The sequence below is a fragment of the Anomaloglossus baeobatrachus genome, chromosome 6 (genome assembly GCF_048569485.1).
Source record: "Anomaloglossus baeobatrachus isolate aAnoBae1 chromosome 6, aAnoBae1.hap1, whole genome shotgun sequence".
NCBI lineage: Eukaryota > Metazoa > Chordata > Amphibia > Anura > Aromobatidae > Anomaloglossus > Anomaloglossus baeobatrachus.
The window spans coordinates 222491156-222514037 of record NC_134358.1 but is presented as its reverse complement, the minus strand read 5'-3'; the positions used below and the strand labels follow the sequence as shown (position 1 = coordinate 222514037).

Sequence of the window (22882 nt, the reverse complement as noted above, 5' to 3'; positions counted from 1 at the left end):
CGTTCTGGGACCGTCAGACCTGGGAATAAAATACCAACGCTTTTCGGCAGATTAGCCTTAATAATGGCAATTAAGACATTATCTGCCGAAACGCGTTGGTGTTTTCATACCCAGGTCTGACGGTGCCATTGTAGGTGTAATTTTTAATATGGGCTAATAAAAGCTGCTTTTTATATTTCTATGCCTGCGGTCCAACGCTGGTGCTTCGTTGCTTGATGGTTCACTTTACTCTTCAGCCCTAGCCTGGGCGGCTCCGGACGTTACCTGGATTATCTCTGGACCAAGCACTTCTGGTGAGCTGACACTTTCTTCTTTTACTTAATATCCCTCAGTGTGCAAGGATGCCAAAGAGAAATAGAAGAAATGCCTGGTGAATCCTAATACGCTGTCTTTAACTTAATGAGCATGTGTATTTGTAATGTAGATCATGCTCTTACAACTTCTTACAAGAGAAACCATAAAATGTATGTTTCTCATGTGGAACAGATGCTTCTACTTGGAAACTGCTCGTTTTGGCATGATAGCTAATGGAATGAAATAAGTCAGTTTGGTGCTTTACATGTTGGCATTAAACATCAGATCGATGCTAAATAGTTTTGTAAGCATCCCCTGTAACATTCCTGATTCTCTCATTATTCAGATGTTTCGGGTTTTTCCTGCGGAGTGTGTGATGCCTGTATGAACCTCATTATTGGTTCCCGTCCAGTTTCCATATACAGCTCTGAAAACGTCAACCAAATTTCTCTTCTTGGCCTTATTTCCTTTATCCCCTATGACCTTTAAGTTTTTCCAGGGAGTGTTTATATTTAGATATTACAGTTTTGGAAATGTATCTGGGAATTTAAACCATTTGAATGTTATATATTTTCATTATGGGAGTTTGTGCTGAAGGAGGAGTAAAAATAAAGGAACATCACAAATCATTGGGGAGACAATTCACAGACATAACTGGAGTAAAGCCTAAAATATACATGTTATTGAACTGCAATGTAAAGTGTTAAATCAGTGTGCTGATATTTTATGTACTCAGCTTATCACACAAATGGTGAGTAAGCATGTGGTTTATAGTCATTTTTTTTACATAGTTAACTGAATAATGGTTCTTTATGCCAAACAAACATAGCGACTATAATTTGGAAAGCTGTTAACAGTAGATTGTCGATGCTGTGAGCTCCAAGTTTAAAGGGTTTGTACCAAGTTAAAGGGAATCTGTCACCAGCTAATCTGAGAGCAGCAAAATGTAGGGGACAGAGACCCGGATTCCAGAGATCGTGACACATTTTCAGCATTTTCGGAGAAAGGCTTAAATATAAGCCCTCCCCCGAAAATAAGCCCTAGTCGCGGATCAATTATGAAGTGTCCCTGCAGCTAAAAAAGTTACAGATACTGCAGGACACTTCATTATAGACAGCGGCACCCGGCAATTACACTCACCCGACACGGAGCGGCAGGACCTGTAGTAATCACACACCCGCACACATCAGCTCTCACACACACACACACACAATCAGATCTCACACACACACACACCAGATCTCACACACAAACATCGGATCGCACACACAGTCAGATCGCATACACAAACATTGGATCACACGCAAACATCAAATCACACACACAAACATCAGATCGCACACACATTGGATCGCATACACACTCACCTCATCCAGCGACACCGATCTCTTCTCGCCGGGAGAATCCTGAGAGGCAGTGCAGTGGAGCGCAACGAACAGGACATGCGGCCGGACACGTGACTTGCTCTCATCCCCTGCTGCCGTAAGTGATGTGATGTGTGTGTGTGATGATCTGTGTGTGTCTGCAATCGGCTGGGTATGTCTGCGTTCAGCTGTGTGTATCTGTGATCGGCTGTGTGTGCCTACGATCGGATGTGTGTATCTGTGATCGGCTGTGTGTGCCTGCGATCGGATGTGTGTATCTGTGATGGCTGTGTGTGCCTGCGATCTGCTGTGTGTGATCTGCTGTGTATATCTGCGATCTGCTGTGTGTGTGTGTGTCTGTGTGTGTGTGTGTCTGTGTGTGTGTGATCTGCTGTGTGTGCCTTCGATCTGCTGTGTGTCAGCATGTCAGCTAGCAGCAGGGTAGGACGGCGTGCAGCACCGACCGGAGATCACAGGAGGACCTGGGAGCCACGCAGACGTCCGGGTCTGGTGAGTATGAGTCTCCTGGGAAGTGGGGGAGGGGGGGTGTCTGTTTTTTGGGGGTGGTAAACTTACCCCCTACCGTGTTTCTCCAAGAATAAGACCTACTCCAAAAATAAGCCCTAGTGCTTTTTTGGGGGGCAAAAAAAATATAGGACAGTGTCTTATTTTTGGAAAAACACGGTATCACTAGAGGACTTGTAGTCATGCCCCCAAGTAGTCCTCCATATTCATGAGCTCTGTATAACCCCGCCCCAACACTGATTGAATGTTTTTTGTGTACACTTTACATGGACAGAAAGCTGCTAATCATTGGTGGGGGTGGGGATAAGTGCTATATCTGCAGCAGAGAAAACAGTGATTTTATCAAAACTACAGCACGCAGCCTACTGTGTGATATATCACTGTAATCCGGGTCTCTGCTCCTACATTATGTTGGTCTCAGATGTGTTGGCAGTAACCTAATGACAGATTCCCTTTAACTAGTTACTCTATTTCGATCACTGGACCCCCAGCAATTTTAAGAAGTGGGATCTGAAGAGCCCTGTCCGCATGGAGCTGAGGTTAAGCTTGTGAAGCTGTGCTCCATTCATTATCTATAGGGCTGCCGGAGATAGCCAAGCACGGAGTACTCTGGTCACATCTTCTGCAATCCAAATTGTTAGGCGATAAATTATTAACATCACACAAACCCTTTATATGAATGATGTCCCCATAAGGACACACAAACTCTGTCTACTGTTCCTACTAAGGACAAAGTGGTGCAATTGCCTACGCTGTGTCTGAAAATCTGCTTTGAGACAGTCAACAACAAAACCGAACTTCCCATTTTAAGATGCATATATTTCTCACAAATTCCATAGAAAGTTTTTCTTCAGTGTTAGAAATTGTCTGTAGTGTCATGTTGATTATGAAACATGGAAATCAGCTTGACTCTTTGATTAAGGAATTAATTGTAGAAGTCAGTGAAGGAATTAAGATCTTTGATGGGTTTTTTTCTTTTCCATCACAGACAATGTGAACCCACATTTTAAAGATGCCATAGTGCAGCATGTGGCATAGTTGTGTCCATTGTTAATGGGCATAATTGTGCACCATGCAGCATTGTTAATGGGCATATTAATGCAGAATACAGCATTGTTATTTGGCATAATAGTACAGTATGCGGTATTGTTTTTTTCCATTGTTTTTTTCCATTGTTATTAGGCATAATAGTGCTGCATTGTTATTAGACATAATAATGCAGCATGTGGCATCATTACTGGGCATACTAGTGGAGTATGTGGCGTAATTATCAAGCATAATAGTGCAGCATGTGGCATTGTTTTGACCATTGTTATTGACCCTAATATGCAGTATGCGGCATTGTTTCATCTATTGTTATTGGGCATAATAGTGCAGCATACGGCATTGTTCATGGGCATAATAATGTTACATGCAGCGTTGTTAATGGGCATAATAGTGCAGCTTACATCATTGTTTCATCCATTGTTATTAGGCATAATAGTGCAACTTGCAACATTGTTAGAGGGCATAATAGTTCACCATGTGGCATTGTTTCGTCCATTGTTATTGGCCATGATAGGACTGTATACAGCATTGTTTCGTCCCTTGTTATTGGCCATGATAGGACAGTATGCACCATTATTTCGTCCTTTGTTATTGGACATGATAGGGCAGTATGCAGCATTATTTTGTCTGTTGTTATTGGACATGATAGGGCAGTATGCGGCATTATTTTGTCCGTTGTTATTGACCATGATAGGGCACTATGCGGCATTATTTTGTCTGTTGTTATTGGACATGATAGGGCAGTATGCAGCATTATTTTGTCTGTTGTTATTGGACATGATAGGGCAGTATGCAGCATTATTTTGTCTGTTGTTATTGGACATGATAGGGCAGTATGCGGCATTATTTTGTCCGTTGTTATTGACCATGATAGAGGCAGTATGCGACATTATTTTTCCACGTTTTAACAAAGTCTGCAGAGTCCGAATAGTGTTTTATATCTTTATCAGAACCTACTCCAATGGCTCAAACTCTCATATGCATTGTACCTATGTCTTTCCTTGGCGTTGCTATAAAATCAAAATGTAAAAACTACATCAAATGTGCTGCGTGAACAAGTCTGAGATTCACATTTTTTCCTTAATGGAATCTTGCTGCCATTGTGCAGACTTGAGTAAGAAATGGTAAAATGTATTACTATTATTATTCAAGCAAAATGACTAGCATTGACTTATTAGCTCTAGTGTGGGGAATGCTGCCAGTCCAGCCCTGCCGTTAATAATACATCGTGGTGTATATATGTACTTGCTTCTTATCTGGTTCCATTAGATTGAATTTGTGCATTTTATGAAGTATACAGTGAACCATCTTTATCCCTTTAAATAATCCTAGTTACTAGTCAGTACTGTCTCTCAATAGAAGCCTCACCCTCTCCACAATTTACAGACGCGTTGCCATCGCTACCGGCCTTGAACTCCTGAAATGGAGTTTGAACATTTTGAAGAAGCGGCTCTCTGCACCTGACGGCACAATTGTGTTGCCTGCATTGGGGCACGTGTTAAACAATGGCACAAAGAGACGAAAAGTACTGTGGCAAAATTGCTAATTGGAGCAAGTACCCTAGATATGGCTCCTATTCTTTCCGATTCATATTAAGCTGTTGTGTAATGTTGTAAATGTGTGTTCAGCTCCTTCACAATGCTGCCATTTCTCCTGTTCATGTACAATTGTCATGGTCAGGTATAAATTATGATTAATGAAAATAAACGCTTTGTTATACCCTGTTACATGTGTTCATAGCGTGGAATGCTGGCTTTTCTTCTCTATGTTGTCTTTATTGTGGAAAACATGGTGAAACCCGAGTGTTGTCAATATCGGCAGTTCAGTTTATATTGTTTTTAGTTAGTAAATGTTGTTCGCGATTCTGAAAACTTTAAGATCAATAATATTTTGACTGTACAATTCAGCATAAGTTTACTTAACTCAAAGGGTGCGTCTATTTAGTTTATTCACTTCAAATCAAGGTTAATCAGCTCAAAAAAAGTTATATCATCCATTATGGAAACTGTTCCAATTCCACCCACGAGTGATTTCTCCTTGTGAGCCTTGGCTCGTTTTTTTGGTCCTGATTCGATAGCTAGATACTCAATATACTACAGTGCGAAATTAATTTGCCAATTCAAAATTGGTGAATCGAATAACTCAATGGACCCATTCATGAACTGACCAAACTTTTAAATATTTCCACTATTGCAACCATACATAAATAATTACAGCAGAAACATCCTTAAAATGAGTAGGCCACTTTTTGGACAAATTTCTGCAATATCTTAAATCGGTGCTTTATAAACTGTGAGCTTTCCCCTAGTTGTTGCTGAGGCTTAGCTGGGGAACGTCTAGTCATAGAAGTGATCATATTGGCCGCCGTGCTTTTTCTGTCTGAAGAAATCTCTAGTTTAGCAACATACTTTTTCATTTTGTACTTGTATTGTATTTTGGAATGTTATGTTTTCATTGTGTCACTACTAATGATGCAGCCAGGGCACTATCTTAAGGTATCGTCACACATAACGAGATCGCTAGCGAGATCGCAGCTGACTCACGGTTTCTGTGACGCAGTAGCGATCCCGTTAGCGCTCTTGTTATGTGTGACACCTACCAGCGATCAGGCCCCTGCTGTGAGATCTCTAGTCATTGCCGAATGGTCCAGGCCATTTTCTTCTGCTGGGCAGGACACATCGTTGTGTTTGACACTGTGTGACAGGGTCACAGTGACTGCTGAGATCGTTATACAGGTCGCTACTGCGACCTGTATTGTTCCTGCATCGTTGGTAAGGTCTGACTGTGTGACATCTCACCTGCGACCTCCCAGCGACTTACCTGCGATCCCTATCAGGTCGCATCGTTTTCGGGATCGCTGGTAAGTCGTTGTGTGTGATTGGGCCTTTAGCCTTTCTGGTGAGACCCCAGAAGAAAGAGGCTGAGAAGTAAATAGATATGAGCTGATGGATCTACAGAGAATCCAGTTCAAGTCAAAATTCCTAAACATTTGTGGTTTCCTGTGAAGTTGAATGTTTTGAGGTTCGATTCACAGTTTGCTCGGCCGTGATTTGTGTTGGCGTGTGAGCCTCCCCATGATGCCCTACAGCATGACATCTTACGGATTCTTGTACAGTGGTGGTCAGTACCTTGGACATGCGTGATCAGCGGTTCCCAGTGGAGCACAATTTGTAAGCAGAGAAGAGTCCTTTTCCATCTGTAGAGTCAATGGCAAAGTCTATTTCCCCTATGAAGTTTAAGCTCTCACGGTCAATATGTTTCTCTCTCTTGTAGAGTGTAATGATCAGCGGAGTCCTATCTTTCCTCTCCTCCACATTTATTTTCTGAGCAACTACAAGCTTTCCAGTATATACATTAATTTCCAATATTAACAAAACTGCTTTGTTTTTGATACTTCCTGGTATTTGGCTTTTGACAAAACGTTACTTATTTTTACATGCGCAATGGAAACTCACTAAAAATGCATGTGTGTTTTTTTTCCCTACGTTTTTTCTGCATCTAATGCATATTATGTCTATGGGGAAAATCTGCACATAAAACTCCGCTTATCCATAAGAGTATTTGGATATGTTCCGGATTTAAAAGAACACAACACAGGTTAGTTTACCATGAGTAAAAAAGAACAGTGCGCAGGAGATTTCTATAAATCCCATGACCTTTGCTGGAACTGTAAGATGCTGCATTTAGGCTATGTGCGCACTAAAAAGTGCATTTTTCTTGAGAAAAAAACGGACCCCCTGAAAGAGTTCCGCACCCGCAGTAAAAACTGCGGAACCGCACCCACGTTTATGCCGTAGTTTTGCCGCGTATTTTCCGCAAGTTGGTCCCCACAGTTTTTACCATTATCTATGGCAAAAACCGCAGGTACCTGCGGAAAGAAGTGACATGCACATTTTCTCAAGAAAATGTCTCAAGAAATTCTGCAGAAAGAATGTTCTTTAGAAGAAAACGCAGTGTGCGCACAGCTATTTTTTTCCCATAGGTTTTGCTGGGAAATGTCTGCAGAAAGGTTACAAACATTTCTGCAGCAAAACCGCGGGTAAAACCGCAGGTAAAAACGCAGTGTGCACACAAGGACTTATAACGCAGCGAAAATATGCAACATCAAAAATTCACTGTGGGTGCTCAGCCTTATGGTGTCTTTTTCTGACAGTATTTCCAGAAGGTTTTCTTGAGGACTATATAAAAAAAATACATTTTACAGATAACCTACCATAATAACAAAAATTACACTAATGGTGCATGTAAAAAATGAAAGTTAGCCATTAGCAAACTGTAAACAAAAGAAAGAAGAAATCTTAGTATATGAACAGTTGCAAATTTTACTAAACAGTACATTTCTAAGGTGGGGAATAATCCTTTAAAAGGAATCTGTCAGCATGTTCTAGCTACCTCATCTGAGAGCAGCATGACGTAGGTAAAAAGATTCTGAATTGAACTATGTATCACTTAGATTACTGGATGCAGCCATTCTGATGCTGTGAAAGATATTATTTTAAAAATGTAGCAGAGCTGGGAAAGCTGCCCTCACCCACACCAGGCTTTAAGTGTACATTTCCATAGACAAAATTTGCTAATCACAGAAGAGACGGAATTGGACTATGGCGCTGCTGAGACGCACTAATGATAAAGCTAAGAGGCTTAAACTAACATTGCAGGTAAACAAAAACAGACTTTGAGATAAGAGACAGCTGGCTATAAACTGCATGCTTACTCTTGCAGCATGCTGGCTTCAGATTACATAGTAAAAACATCCTAACAGAGTCCCTTTAAAGGGAATCTGTCACCTGGTTTTTGCTACCTCATCTGAGAGCAGCATATTGCAGACAGAGACCCTGATTCCAGCGATGTGTCACTTACTGAGCTGTTTGCTGTCATTTTGATAAAAATCAATGTTTTCTCTGCTACAGATTTAGCAGTTATACAGAGCTCATGAATATGCTCTACTACCTGGCAGCACGCCAAGTAGTCCTCTAATAATAATCTACTACTGATTAATCAGTGATTTTATCAAAACTACACTAAGCAGCCCACTAAGTGATACACTGCTGGATCCGGATCTCTGCCCCTGCAGTATGCTGCTCTCAGATTAGGTGGCAATAACCTGGTGATAGATTTCCTTTAAAAGAGTATTACTGCTTTGGACAATAACTGATGTTAGTGGTGTCCACACAAAAACTGCTCTTGCCAGTGAAGCCCCAGAAATTAGATCCAAACTTTAGCATCAAGTTTTAATGAGGACCTGTCGCCTGTAATAAATGTGTAATACCACTGTCTGTGTGTGTGTGTGTATAATGTATATCTATATATCTAAACTTTTGACAAGACAGTGTTTCATAGAACATTTTTAACCCATAACATGAAAGTAAGGTTAATAATAAAACTTTAATTCCAAAATCTTCAGTTTTACTCAGATTAAAAGATGCAAATATTAATACACCCCAAATAAAAGCTACTACAGGTACTATTCTGTATGACCTCTATGACTTTTAAGGGCAGCACGGGATGAACAAGTTGGTGACATATTGCAACATCTATCTTTTTCCATTTTTCAAGAGCGACATTTTTTAGAGCTTGGCTGCTGGATGGAGAGCAATGCGCTACTTGTCTCTTCTGAATTCCCAATAGGGGTTTGATTGGGTTCAGATCAGGAGACACTTGGCCACTGAGTCACACTCACTGTTCTTCAGAAATGCAAGAGATGAGTGTTTTGGATCATTGTTGGAAAATTGCACGACTACAAAGGGCACGGACAGAAGGGAGCATCTTCTCTTTCCATTTAGAGCAGTACATCTGTGAATTCATGATACGATCAATGATATAGAGCGCCCCGACATAAGCAGCACTCATGCATAAGGACACTGTCACCTCCATGTTTCAGTGTAGGCACAATACATTATTCCTATTAATCTCAATTAATTTTTCTAAATGCATGGTGCTTACTGCGAAACATGGTGGTGGCGGTGTCCTTAAGTGGGGCTGTATGAGTGCTGCTGGTGTCGGGAAGCTACAGCTCATTGATGGTATCATCTGACTAATATTTAGACACTTAAACATTATAGTTTTGGCTTTATGTTGTCTCTACCTATTACCAGTATAATCCACATTAGTGATAAGCCATAAGGGGATTCCATTATCCAACAATGTAGCTTGAAAAGATTTTGCACCATTTGTAGTTTTATGTATATGGGTTGTAATATTACGGAAGAGTAGAGACCCCTACCCCTTCTATTTACACCCCCCACCCCCTCCAGTATCATTGAATCAGTGGGAGTATGGGACACAAACATTTGGGAATTCTGGCACTAGAACAATTTATGAAAACTATTAACAGACATTTTTTATTTTCGTATCAGACTACATCAATGTACGTCTAAGCTGATATTCCCCAGCAGACTACCTCAATATGCCCTTGTTCTATCAAACCAAATCTTGTTTCTACATTGTCTGTATTATTCATAAAATAACTGGGGATTGTTCGCTTCCCATCACATGCTTGCTATACATTACGGCTATATGTTTCACTTCATATGTATTTGCTCCTAATCCTGTTTTATTCCAGTTGTCTGAGTGCTTGTGATTGTTTTCTCAGTTTCTGTAATGCACTTTTATTACCTTGAGCAATGTTGTTTGCAGAATGATCCTTTAGACCAGGGGTCTCAAACTCGGCTGGGTGTATGGGCCGCACAGAGGAGAAAAATAATTTGGGGGGCCGCATTCTTTGCGGGACAAAGTTTTGGTACCATATACATTTTTTTACACACCTTTTGGATCACTGATTTTCAACATTTTTCACTTGTTTATTATAACAAATGTGCACATTCTTTGGTTAAATATAAAAAAAAAAAATTTGGTAAAAAAAAGTCTTGTTTTATTTTGTTTTGTTTTTTTTTACATTTTATCCCTTTCTTGTAACTAATAGTCTTACAATTATCACTATATAGAAATTTTGGCCGACATCTTTTAGTAATGTTCCCCATCCTATAGTAATGTGCCCACCTTGTCCCCATCCTATAGTAATGACCCCAGCCTTGTCCCTATTCTATAGTAATGTCCCCATCCAATAGTATTATGCCCATCCTAGTAATGTCCCAAGCCTTGTCCCCATCCTATAGACATATGCCCACCTTGTCCCTATTCTATAGTAATGTGCCCACCTTGTCCCCATCCTATAGTCATGTGCCCACCTTGTCCCTATTCTATAGTAATGTGCCCACCTTGTCCCCATCCTATAGTCATGTGCCCACCTTGTCCCCATTCTATAGTAATGTGCCCACCTTGTCCCTATTCTATAGTAAGGTGCCCACCTTGTCCCCATCCTATAGACATGTGCCCACCTTGTCCCTATTCTATAGTAATGTGCCCACCTTGTCCCTATTCTATAGTAATGTGCCCACCTTGTCCCCATCCTATAGACATGTGCCCACCTTGTTCCTATTCTATAGTAAGGTGCCCACCTTGTCCCTATTCTATAGTAATGTGCCCACCTTGTCCCCATCCTATAGACATGTGCCCACCTTGTTCCTATTCTATAGTAATGTCCCCATCCTGTAGTAATGGGTGGTGGGGGCAGTGGCGGCGGCCTGTGAAAGGGGGCGCTATAATTTACCGATCGCTCTTGGCTTCCACCCACGGACGCTGGAGTGAAGCTGAGGGAGCGGTCTCCAGCCCCAGATCCACAGTGATTGGAGAGACCGGCCTTGTGACCGAGCTCTCCAATCAGAGCTGGGGGCGGGTGAAACTGAGGTCACCCAGCTCCAGCCAATGATCAGTGCTATAGCTGCACTGATCATGGCTGGATTTCAATGTTACAGCCATTTTCAATGGCTGAAACATTACAGTGGCTGTGATTGGCTGACGAACGCCGCACAGCCAATCACAGCCTCCGTAGGTCCGGGGAGGAGACACCACCCCTCCTGAGGCTCCCTCCTCCCCGAATCTGAGGTATATTTGCTATTTGCAATGCAAACAGCGATCGCAGCCACCGGGGCTGCGATTTCACCATGACGTACTGGGTATGTCATGGGTCCTTAAGTACCAGGGAGCCATAACGTACCCAGTACGTCATAGGTCGCTAAGGGGTTAATGTGCCGTCCTTCACATACACAAAAAATAAAAAAAACACCATTCTTCTCACCTGTCCCGCGTTCCCTCGGCTCCTCACCTCTGCTTCTCGCTGTCTGCAGGCTGTGCCCCGGTGACTGCCCCTGGCAGCGATTTATGTCAGATGAATGTTTTGCCGGCGCTGCGCGCGCACAGTCCATGCCTCTGAGAGCGCAGCGCCGGCAAAACACTCATCTAACAAAGTGCAGACAGTGGCTGCGGCCCCTGCATCGGCCGCGATAGTGACCAGGGGCACGGGCCTGGGGGCCGCACGAAGCAGCCTGACGGGCCGCATGCGGCCCGCGTGTTTGAGACCCCTGCTTTAGACGATGGAGGTATACTGAGAAGTACATCTTGGGCTATGTGCACATGTCCAGCAATTATCTGTTAGAATGGATTTAGCATTATTCCATTGTCAAAAAATAAGTTTTGCATACACAACTCTTTTGTCCACTTTTAACTAATTGGTTTCAGCTGGATCCGTTCTTTTTAACATTGGAGTGTAAAGGAAACAGATCCGTTAACGGATTGCTATTTATCCATCTGTGTGTCTTTAATTTGTAAAGGTTCCGTTTTTTACTTAGTTTCAAATGGAAGATAAATAGCAATCACCTGACTGATCCGCTTTCCAAAAAAAAAAAAAAGGGAGCCAGTTGAAATCAATTAATTAAAAACGGGCAAAAAAAGTTGTGTCTGCACAACAGACTGCTGTGAGATCCTTTCTAATGGATGACTGCTGGATATATGAATTTAGCTTTATGGTGCATATACACTGGTGGATCATGGCTGTTAAAAAGCGTTGGTGTTGAGATCAGCTGTCTTTTAATAGCTTGCTTCCATGCGCACAGAACAATTGTTTTGTGTGCATAGAGTAACTATGTGCTTCCGAGATGGATGACTTTTAAGCAAGCATTTAGCTTGTTCCTCTGGGGATTGGCGCCATTTTTGGACAGGCTAATAATCTGAAAATGAACCTTCCTTGGAATGTTCATTCCCAATTTTTGACTATTGCACCAAGGAGCGACGATCAACGAGCGCAAAAACGTGAAAAATCGTTGCTCGTTGACACTTCGCTCCTTTTCCAAATATCACTGCTGCTGCAGGTACGATGTTGTTCGTCGTTCCTGCGGCAGCACATATCGCTATGTGTGACACCGCAGGAACGACGAACATCTCCTTACCTGCGTCCACCGGCAATGAGGAAGGAAGGAGGTGGGCAGCATGTTCCGGCCACTCATCTCCGCCCCTCAGCTTCTATTGGACGGCTGACGGGTGACGTCGCGGTGACGCTGCACAAACCGCCCCCTTAGAAAGGAGGCGGTTCGCCTGCCAGAGCGACGTCGCAGGGAATGTAAGTCCGTGTGACTGGTGTTAGCGATGTTGTGCGCAACGGGCAGCGATTTGCCCGTCACGCACAACCGACGGGGGCGGGTACGCTTGCTAGCGATATCATTACCGATATCACAGCGTGTAAAGTACCCTTTAGGCTTTAAAAACAGATTAGTGTCTCCAGGCCGTGAGACTCACAGCATCTCCTTATCCATTTTTCAGAAGACTTGGCAGAACACCTGGCCATTAAAGTCTTTAGAAATATGTATAAAATGGAAAAACACTGAAAACCATAGTGTACTTCAATGTTCTATTCCAGTTTTAACGGGTCCTTTGCGAAGAGTCAATAAAAAACATTCAGAGCCTAATGGCTTCAGAAAAAAAAAAATTTGACAAACAAAATATGGATGCAAATAGGATTTCACCTTAGGAAAAAAAGAAAACAAACCTGTCCGATTCTCTTAGATACCAACACAGATGCATGTGGGTTCAGTCTAATGTGGGCATCACAAGGGACGATAAATCGTGCGATTGCATAAGCGATCGCACTCGCCCCCGTCGTTTGTGCGTCACGGGCAATTAGTTGCCCGTGGCGCACAAAGTCGTTTATCCCCGTCACACGTACTTACCTCCGGGGCGACGTCGCTGTGGGCGGCGAACATCCTCTTCCTGAAGGAGGAGGGACGTTCGGCATCACAGCGACCTCACACTGCAGCCAGCCAATAGAAGCGGCGGGGCGGAGATGAGCGAGACGTAAACATCCTGCCCACCTCCTTCCTTCCGCATTGCCGGCGGGACGTAGGTAATCTGTGTTCGTCGCTCCCGGGGTGTCACACGAAGTGATGTGTGCTGCCATGGGAGCGACGAACAACCGGCGGTGCAGAAGGAGAAACGAGATTATGAAAATGAACGACGTGTCAACAAGCAACGATAAGGTGAGTATTTTTGCTCGTTCACAGTCGTTCATAGGTGTCACACGGTACAATATCTCTAATGATGCCGGATGTGCGTCACTAACGACGTGACCCCGATGACATATCGCCAGATATATCGTACCATGTGATACCCGCATAAGTCTGACGAGAATCTTAGTACCTGTACGTTGGCCGTGATGGACATCTGGATTTCCTGGCAGTTGCATTTGGTGCTCTGTTTATTACACCTATCTATTTTAGTCATTTTTTTGTTTGTTTACTTGGTAACTTTCTACACTAATGTGATATATTCCTTTTTGTTTTTTTTGTACACTATTCCGCACAAAATTCAATGTGTTTTCTATAAAACGCTGACTAAAGGGGGCTTTACACGCAACGATATCGCTAACGAGATGTCGTTGGGGTCACGGAATTTGTGACGCACATCCGGCCTCGTTAGTGACGTCGCATGTGAAACGCAGGAACGACAGTTAACGATCAAAATTACTCACCTGATCGTTGACACGTCGTTCTAATCCCAAATATCATTGCTGTTGCAGGACGCAGGTTGTTCGTCATTTTTGCGGCAGCACATATCGCTATGTGTGACACCGCAGGAACGAGGAACAACATCGTATCTGCGGCCGCCGGCAATGAGGAAGGAAGGAGGTGGGCGGGATGTTCCGGCAACTCATCACCGCCCCTCTGCTTCTATTGGGCGGCCGCTTAGTGACGCCGCTGTGACACCGAACAAACCGCTCTCTTAGAAAGGAGGCGGTTCGCCTGCCACAGTGACGTCGCTAGGCAGGTAAGTCCATGTGACGGGGCCTAGCGATGTTATGTGCCACGATTTGAGATCATGGTGTGACCTAGTCCAGTGCTAAGTGCACAGATACACATTGTTTGCAGTAGTTTCCAATACTTTACTTAGCTGCATTGCTCTATTCCCGGCATTATACTGACTTTGTAATGCACTTTTTCTAAAACCTTAATTTACATCTTTCTACATAAAGTTTACTTAAAATACAATGTTGTTTCTGAAACTCAAATTTGGCAAACAGTAATGTGGTGAAAAAAGTAAAAAGAATAATAGAAACCAGAGACACACAATGGCTTACCTAGCCCAGCTCTAAAGTTGTAGGAAATGTGAGTAATGCGCTATTATTGAGTGCAGGACTTGTATAATACCCCGACACACTTCTAAACTTAAGTGTACAACATAATTTATGTCTTTAATATCTTGAGCTTCTTTTAAAGCTCCAAACACTATATATATTGCTTCTGTTGTGTGGCGACTCCGTGATGCCTATGACAGCCTTGGGATCCAGTGGGGGCTTAGAAAAGGTATCAGCGCTGTGTATTCTTAGGACATTACTTTCTTAAATCCTTAGAACAGTGACTCTTGCTCAGTGTCGGAAAACTTGGGAGCGTTAGATTCTGCACTTATATAGAACTAATGCCAGGGGAATATGTTTGTACGTCTTTTAACATTTTGAAATATATCTAGGTAATCCTTAAGAAGGGTTCCAGCTTTATGAGCAGAGCCACAAGGCAGTTATTTATTTATTGACCCCAATGGTAGCGTCCTGAACTTTTTTTTTTAGGCTTCCTTATTCCCTGGTATGGCATTAAGTAAGCTGTAAATTTTAATTGTACACACACTTATATAAACCAGGCCTCTAACAGATTAAAATAGATTATAAAGTCCAGGACACTTCCAAATTGTAGAAAACAAGGCCCAGTTTATCTAGGACTGCAGGCTGGGCCTGCTTTCAATTCAAGGTAATTATATTTGTGACCCAGCCTTGGCTATGTCAGCTTTGCACTCAAAGAATTAGCTCCCCAAAGGACAGAGGAGAAAAATAAGCCCCCCTTTGTTCTCCGTTTATTGGCAGACCAGGTCAGATGCCCTGATTAGCTCTCAGCTGGAGCCTAAACTGAACTTTGACACTGAAACCCAAAGGCAGACTTTTGCCAGCAGCGAAGGAAGAAATAAAGTTCAGCAAATGAAATCCCAAGGCAGAGCTGTATGATTGTGCAGCTGACATGAGATTAGAACTTAATTATTCAGCAACAATGCAGACATACATATCAGGTTATTGACGGCCCCCATTTATGTGAACTTTGGTATTTAGAAGTTGTCTCCTTCTGGACGGGGCTTCGGCTGTCTCATACCAGCTTGTTCTCCATCACTTGATGTACAGATGGTGGACATCCTCTTTAGAGTTATTCATTTCGAGTGAAATATGAGAATCTGTTATAGAAATCTGTACCTAGTGCAGAAAATGGTAGACCTGTAATAAGATGTCATATACCCTTTATAATATAGGTGATATGTGACGGGGGTGTCTGCTGGGGAGTACAACCTTTTGCTGAGTGCCTGCATCCTGGTAATACAGATACTATTAGAAGATGTAGCCCTTGAGATAGCCTCCTTGTGTTCCAAATGCCTGATGTTATTAATACCACTGCTCCGCTCTCCACTGAAAACCATCCCGAGCCCAGACCATGACTTAGTCCAGGTTGTTTACTGTTAGGTTTTACTGTTTTTTTTTATTTTATAACAATCACCTATTGGATACCATATTTTTCGTTTTATAAAACGCACCGGACTAGAAGACTCACCCCAAATTTAGAGGAGGAAAATAGGAAAAAAATAATTTGTAATGTTAAAATGAGGGTCCATCTTATAATCCTAGTGTGTCTTAATCCTAATGCTCACCAGTGGTGGTGGTGGAGTGGGTCAGAGGAGGGAGTGTTGCCGATCAAGAGAGTCGGCGATACTGTGGGCTTGGGGGTGTCGCGGCGGCGGGCGCAATTGGTCTGCGGGGGTGACACTGCAGTTGAGCGATTCAGGAGGGTCACAGGAGGGGGTGTCTCAGTGGCAGGTAGTATTGATCTGACTGCGGGCTCCGTTGAATCACATGTAGTTGACAAGATGGACTTCAAGAAAATGGCAGAGGAAACTGCGCGTGTGCAGATAGGAGACTCCGCGGCCTTTTTTTTTTTTTTCTTCTAGTCCAGTGCGTCAATCTGTGCATGCACCGCCTTCGCAGCCATTTTCTTGAAGGCCATTGTGTCAACAGTGGGCGATTTCAATGGAGCCTGCAGTCAGCGCAATGCACCCGTCGCCGAGATACCCCGTCTTGTGACCTTCCTTAGTCACTCCACTGGAGTGACACCCCTGCAGCCCGCCAGCAGATCAATGGCATCCGCCGTGACAGCCCCGCAGGCCGCCCACAGATCAATTGCGCCCACTGCGACACCCCTAAGCCCGCCCTGTGACCCTGCCTCCTATGACCCCACTTCACCGCCACCACCCCGGTAAGCCATATCCATTTTGTTAGATGCACCCCCATTTTACCCCCAGTTTTGGGGGGAAAAAAGTGCATGTTACAATCCAGAAAATACGATATTTATCAAGTATAGGCCTCGCTCACATGAATCGGATGAGTATAATGAGAGAAAATCTCACATTGTACTCGGACCAATGTTAGTCAATGAAATAGAGCAGATGGTCATTTTTTACTCCTCTAGATACTGGATTATAAAAAAAGTCTCAGCATGCTGTGAGAGGATGCCAAAATCGTTAATTCAAGCCAATGGGTGTGAGAAAACGGACGCCACACGGACCGTCCTAATGACATCCGATTTTTATGGATACATTACCGTTCTGTAGCATAGAACACGACAAATGGTCCTGTAAATGATAGTAAATGAATAATAGTTGCTGAGAAAAATAACAGACCGCACATGAACAGCACACTGATGAAAAGTGAGAAAAATACTCACTTTTCTGGATGAAAATCGGACCGATTTTTAATACGCTCGTGTGCCATAAGCCATATGGTAAGGCTGCAGTCACATGTTGCATCTGAAGTGCTTTTGTTGGCCATAGTTAATATAAAAATGTAACTTTTTGCCGTGATCTTCGAAAATCATGGCACGTGCTGTATTTTTTATTATGGTTGTGGGCGCAGCATTGGAATTTTTCACATTTACACAAAAATAGTTAAAAAAAAAAAAATAATAATAACTAGAACTAATAATAAAGCCCTCCTAGCTTATTATAGATCAAATCGCATGTTCATGATACATGGTGATTGCAAAATAAAAACATTCTTCAGTAATTGGGCCAGTGTCATGTTCTCTCTTTTAGGTGCAGAATCTTGAATTTTAATAAGTTGCATTTTTAATTCTGTAATATTTTCCAAATAATGTTGATCACCTGTTTAATAAGTGTTGCGTTAATTTGGGGCCAAATGTAGACTGTGCCGTCAGCTAAAGGTACAGAGGAGCCCATGTTAATAATCACAATAGGTGAAATTGTGTAAGGGATGATTAATGCACCACGGAGTCCTGCCTGTTGTGTCTCTAAATAACAGAATTAAGGAAGGGCCACCAAAACGCAGCATTTAACTGCTGTGCTTCCAGTAGCAACGGTGAGATAATAGTATGCTATAGTGACAAAAACATAATGACATTGATTAGGGAGGGGGTTTAATGACAAACTCAAGAACAACTTATTGTCCTTTTGGATGGATTGTGGTTTTCAAGCCTGGAGTGTGCTCATGCTCATTTTGGCATTAGAGATTACCTTTTCATCATCGCTAATGTTCCTGTCTCTTAAGATGATGTTGAATTACAGTCCCCATTGTATTTGAGCTGACAATCTTGGTGCATTTGTCCAGACTTTTACAGAGTGGTAGTATGACATATTCTTCGCAAGAACGTAAGATGTGAAAAAACAAATTACTTAGCATGTTGCACAGTGTGTGATTTTTACTGGTTGCTTTTGATACTTTTGATTTAGATTAATGTTTGTCTTAAAAAAAAGCCATCCATTTCCCTTGATTAAGCTTCTTCATAGCAGCGACACGCCTCCACTGACACCCTTATTACATATCTCTGGTTTCTTGGATTCCATATTATGGAGCTGACTTGAATAGTATGATACTTTTCTCAGCTATCCAGAGAAGTATATGTATTTTCACTTAATTATTTTTGCTATTTTGGATGCTAACTCTTTATTGTTCTTTTCTGTATGATTTGTGCCACATTTTATGCATGTGCGCCTTATCGCTTAACTTTGATTGTACCCTGAGGCTGTGAGTTTTAAACTACATTTTGTGTTATCAGCAAAACAATATGAATATAGTTCACCAGGGTTACCATCAGCACCCGGTAATGTTGGGCAGATGCTTAAAGGGGTGGTCCACTACAAAGCATAGTGGCCACAATGATGTAAAGCTGTGACACAAGACTTTTTCTAAATACCTTCTGTTGTCAATTTTGCCTGTGAGTGGCGCTATCACTGTCTGCTCATCCCCATCAGGTGACCCAGGCTGCAGTGACCTCTGATGTCCAATGATGTCACATCTACTTCCAGAATTGGAAATTGACCTGGCATCACCGAGGAGGGACCCAGTCTTCATGAGTGACTAGGCTGTAGGCGAAGTTTCACCGCACATCACAGCCCTGAATCACTTGTACTTGCGGCACTCTGCCGTGAAGGAGAGAACACGCGAGATGATGGGCTTTGACGAACGGTGAAACTCCGCCCACAGCTAAGTCACTCACAGAGACTGGGTCCCTCCTCGGTGATGCCAGGTCAATTTTCAATTCTGCAAGTTGATGTTGCATCATCGGACATCAGAGGTCACTGCAGCGCGGGTCACATGATGGGGATGAGTGGACAGTGATAGTACCACTCACAGGCAGAATTGACAACAGAAGGTATTTAGAAAAAGCCTTCTATCACAGCTTTACATCAATGTGGCCACTATGTATTGTAGTGAACCACCTCTTTAAGCCCACTTCTTTGCTCTGCATTTAAAGCACTGCTGCTTATTTTGTCACTTTTTTGACACGAGACGTTGAGTTGGGGATTTTTTCAATGTTGCTCAATTTCATTTAAAAGATAAACAATCTTCCTTAAGCCTAGGTCACACGTAGCGACGCAGCAGCGATCACGACGACGATCTGACCTTATCAGGATCGCTGCTGTGTCGTTACATGGTCGCTGGTGAGCTGTCAAACAGGCAGATCTCACCAGCGACCAGTGACGAGCCAGCAGCGACGCGTGGAAGCGATGCTGCGCTTGGTAACTAAGGTAAATATCGGGTAACCAAGCAAAGTGATTCACTTGGTTACCCATTATTTACCTTGGTTACCAGCGCACACCGCTTAACGCTGGCTCCCTGCACTCGTAGCCAGAGTACACATCGGGTTATTAAGCAAACCGCTTTGCTTATAGTTACCCGATGTGTACCTTGGCTACGTGTGCAGGGAGCAGGGAGCCGGCTTCAAGAAGCTGCAGACGCTGGTAACGAAGGTAAATATCGGGTAACCAAGCCTTTGCTTGGTTACCCGATATTTACCTTGGTTACCAGCGTCCGCAGAAACCGGCTCCCTGCTCCCTGCACATTCAGTTTGTTGCTCTCTCGCTGTCACACACAGCGATGTGTGCTTCACAGCGGGAGAGCAACGACCAAAAAATGGTCCAAAACATTCAGCAACAACCGGTGACCTCACAGCAGGGGCCAGGTCGTTGCTGGATGTCACCACACACGACGACATCGCTAGCTAAGTTGCTGCTACGTCACAGAAAATGGTGACTTAGCAGCGACGATTACATTCCGACTTGTAAACCACTCTCCAGTTAACTTAGAAATATAGTTTTTTAATTTAACACAGAGAATGTGTGTCCCTAAAAAGATATTTTATTTTTTTAAAATGGGCAAAATCCAAGGGCCAGCCTTTCCAGATGTGTAGCGCAAACTGCAAATCTATGTCACTGGTTTCTGGCCCTCCTGATAATTCAGTAAGACACACACGCATTTATGTCACAAAACTTCTTTCATCCCCGGCTGAGCGCTCTGTTGCTATATACTCCTGGAGAGTGATATCTCTAGGACGATATATAAAACTATGGTACATATGTGGCTCAGGCTACAACAGCTAGAATTCTACCTATTCTGAAAAAAAAGAAAGAAAAAATTAACTGGGCCAGCATACTTGTTGGTATTAGTGCAATGTGTAGGTGCACATTCACACTACAGTCATTAGACAAAAGCTAGAGTATAAGGAATGAATAGGTAAGTAAATAAATAGTACATGTAAATAACATACGGTACTTAATTGACACTATTTTGATCAAAAGAGCCTAAAAGCCATCCCACCGCAGCAAGGTGTACTCAATCAGGATGGTCCCCAACTCTAGAATTTCTCCTCGCTATGTGCTAGCAGGCCTCAAAACAGACGGCGGAAGAGCAGGACCCAGCCCTGACTGCTCCACACCTGCCTGTGGAAAGTTTTATATAGACTACATGCACATCCCAGAGGGGAGTGGCCCCTTCCCCAAATGTACCAAGTACAAGAAATAGGCTGTCGATGTCGATGATCAGGGTTCACATAGTTTTGGATGCAGTGTGTTTTTGCTGTGTTCAAAACGCTGCATTGTTCAGTATGAGCACAGTGGATGGAATTTCTTGAAATCCCATGCCCACTATACTTGTTTTTCCCGCAGCGAAAACTGACCTGCGATGCGGCTTTTGAGCCTCAGCATGTCAATTTATTGCTGGGGAGACGCAAGTGTTCTCCACAGGGAGCACAGAGAGAAAAACTGCAGCAGCCTGAACCCTGATCATAGGCACAAGTCACTGCAGTCTCCTGCGGAGAGCACTCATGGCCCTGTAGGAGAGGACGTAGCCTAAGACAAACCTGGAAAACTGGGTCAGCATACCGTACTTATTAGTATAAGTGCAACTTGTAGGGGCACATTCACACTGCAGTCATTAGCAGACAGAACCTGGGCTAAAAACAATAAGGATAGTCTGCAGTAACTAAATCAGTAACAATAATTATATTTTATTTTATTATAGTTAAGTCAATAGTAAAGGGTACCCTATGTTTTTACATGAATTACTATTATTTATTAATTTACTGCATGGTGTATTTTTATTGTTTATATTCTAGGTTTTATTTAGAGAAAATGCAAATAACTCTTAAAAATAAGTTGGATTAATGTCTCCCTTCAAAAAGAGTCCCAAATTCAATGCTTCTGTGACACCTGGAAACTGATTATCCAAAACTTTACTGACCTACATTGAAAACAGAATCTGTGTGTTTTAAAATAACTACCTGCGACAACCGCTATTACATGAGAATATCCAGTGTAAACCATCAAGCGCAGAATATACTATCAAAGTGACCGGACTGTGCATCTTAATCCGATCCATGTCTATCTCATTATGCACCTCCTCTGCCCTTAACCTCATCATATGGTTAAAGACCTCTCAGCAGGTTTTTGCTACCTCATCTAAAAGCACCATGATGTAGGCAAAGAGACTCTGAATCCAGAGATGTATCACTTAATTACTGGGTGCAGCAGTTGTGACACAATCAGAATTTTTAGATTTAGCCATGTAGCAGAGCTGAGAGAGCTGCCCCGCCCACACCAGGCTCTCAATATAGATTGTACATTGGTGTCAATCAGAGGAGGGGGCATGTCGGACTGTCAGGCGTGTGACATTGTAGTCCGAGCAACGATAAGTCCTGCTGCTTAAACAAACAGCAACTAAACAACAGATCGGACCTTGACAAGACAGGCTTCCCGGAATTCTCTGTGTTAGCCTTTGCAACATGTGCTCTTCACCTTACATAGCAAAAACCTGCTGACAGATTCCTTTTAAAGGGAATCTATCACCAGGTTTTTGTCACCTAATCTGATAGCAGCATAATGTAGGGACAGAGATCCTGATTCCAGCTTTGTTTCACATACTGGGCTGGTTAGTGTAGTTTTGATAAAATCACTGTTTAATCAGCAGTAGATGATCACTAGAGGACTACTTGGCGTGCTGCCAAATAGCCCAGAATATTCATGAGCTTTGCATAACCCCACCACTGATTTAGCAGCTTTTTATGTACACTTTACATGGACAGAAATGTACCAATTAGTGTTGTGGGTTAGATATAAAGCTCCTCATTCACATAACGGCTAGATCTTCATCAAAGAAAACACTTATCAAAATGTCAGCAAGCAGTCACACAAGTGACCGCTGGAATCTGGGTCTCTGTCTCTACATTATGCTACTTTCTGATGGGGAGCAAAAATCTGGTGCCAGATTCTAATAAATATTAGCTAATATAATCTGAAATTAACTCTTACTCCTCTTCACTAGTTCTTACCTGGACATTCCTCCAAAACGATGGAGAATAAAATATTAACTTCTACTTTAATCACTGCTGATTCTTCAGAATCCACTCTTGAGAATCTTGGACTTAAAGGCGATTTCTCACACAAAG

At 42.7% G+C, this 22882-nt stretch overlaps 1 protein-coding gene across 2 annotated transcripts in view; it reads left to right on the top strand.

Annotated features, from left to right (window-relative positions):
• CDKAL1 (CDKAL1 threonylcarbamoyladenosine tRNA methylthiotransferase) overlaps window positions 1–22882 on the top strand; it is a 1035666-nt gene that overhangs the window by 384305 nt on the left and 628479 nt on the right. The window lies entirely within an intron of this gene.